The 1,786-nt window shown below is 41.8% G+C and overlaps 1 pseudogene; it reads right to left on the reverse strand.

Annotated features, from left to right (window-relative positions):
• Positions 1-258: 258 nt before the first annotated feature.
• LOC101712720 (large ribosomal subunit protein uL11 pseudogene) lies at positions 259-848 on the reverse strand (annotated as a pseudogene).
• Positions 849-1,786: the final 938 nt, after the last annotated feature.

The following is a 1,786-nucleotide window of genomic DNA, read 5'->3' on the forward strand; positions in this document are numbered from 1 at the left end:
AAGCACACCTGCCAGGGGCTTCTTTATGGCACTTCCTCATTAAATCATCTGCTGGCATCTGACACAGAACATCACAGGCCAGCCAGGATGTGGAAAGTTACAGAGAAGTGGACAACAAAAAAGAAAAAAAAGGACAACTTGGGACCTTTTTCAGAGTTCTTACAATCTAAAGGAGAAGAGTGTGGTTTACCACAGAGGAGGATTTTTTTTTCAGATCGTCTTTTTATTTAAATATTTTCTTTCTTAGGCTTCTTATTCTTAGCTAGCTGGGCACTCCACAGAACTGACATTGATGTCGTCTATGATATTATGAGGGTGCCAGCCATCCACATGGCAGCCCACAGACTGGGTGGTCCCCAGGATCTCTTTAATGGTTTCAGAAAGTTCTCTGGCTAATGACCGGTGCTGCATCTGTCAGGCAATGTTGACAATCTCATCAACAGTGATATTTCCACTGTGGTTAATGTTTTTCTGCTTCTTTATGTCTCTTGGTGGCTCCTTGAGGGCTTTGATGATCAGGGCAGAGGCAGAGGCACCACTTCAATCTGGGCTTGTCTGTTCTGAACTGTCAGCTTCCCCGTAATCCTCAGACCCTTCTAGTCACCAGTTGCCTTGGCGATGTCATCACCCACCTTTTTCGGAGACAGACCCAGGGGACCGATCTTGGGGGCCAGGGCAGATGTAGCACCGACTTCACCACTGGTGCACCTCAGATACATGACTTTGACCTCTTTGGGCTCGAACTTGGGCGGCATGGTGGAGGCGGCTGGTGTCGGATGAACCCGGATTCCAGACGACCGAAGAAAGTTACACCGTAGCCTCCTCCTAGCAGAAAGCTGAGAGACACAGAGGAGATTTTTATGAGTAGTGTCACGACAGGATAAAACGTTGACAACAGCTAGAAAACAAAGAGTAGAAAACAAGCCAGTTGCTAAAAGAACAAAAACTACAATTCAGAAGTCTTTAACTGAATTTAAGAGGCATCTGGGAGCCACTGTGAAGTCAGCATGGAAGAAGAAGTACTATAAAGTGATGACTGACTAGAAGGAGAGCTGTTATCTGCAGGCTTGAGGGGCTGGTTGGACATAACATCAGCTCCATATGGAGAGGAGTATGTTTAAGCTAAGGCAATACTCCTCTCCATTGTGCATAGCCACAGAGCTGGCCACAAAATCTGGGTCAGAGCCTCTTCAATGTTCCTGATAAGTAGTTTGAAATTAAACAAGCTGTAACATTTTCTGTGCTGAACACTTGGCATCTCTAGATTAAAATATTTGCACAGTGTCATAATTGTGAAAAAATGAGACTCTATGCTGAAAATATGCATAAGCTATGCAGTCTAATAATATTTAAATTAACATCACTATTATTATTGCTGTCTAGGTAGACAAAGTGAGATGGGGCAGAGAAAACTTGTTTCTCCTTTGCAAGTAAGGAGTGGTGTGACAGGTGTCACTCTGTAGTCAGAATTTTATGTGTGTATAGTGAATTTTTAATATTAGATAATTAAGTTTTTATTAATTCTGATTAATCATTTTGGCATAAATATCTTATTTTATTATATATCTTATACTATGACATTGTCAAGTGCCAGTATTGTTAGTGATAGAAACTTTGCTTTAATTTCTGTATTTTTCCTAAAGGGCTTAAGCAAGGTACCCTTTGGTACATAAAGGTCACAAATGTTGTGTGGAAAGTTTAAGTGAACAAATTTGTGGCACAGGCCATGATAGCTGGATTAATCCCTCACTTGGCAGTGCTTCCTGTTCTTTTAGTCTCATGGTTA

The sequence above is a fragment of the Heterocephalus glaber genome, unplaced genomic scaffold, assembly GCF_053883595.1.
Source record: "Heterocephalus glaber isolate CG9 unplaced genomic scaffold, H.glaber_assembly_v1.0 deba00001461, whole genome shotgun sequence".
Lineage (NCBI taxonomy): Eukaryota > Metazoa > Chordata > Mammalia > Rodentia > Bathyergidae > Heterocephalus > Heterocephalus glaber.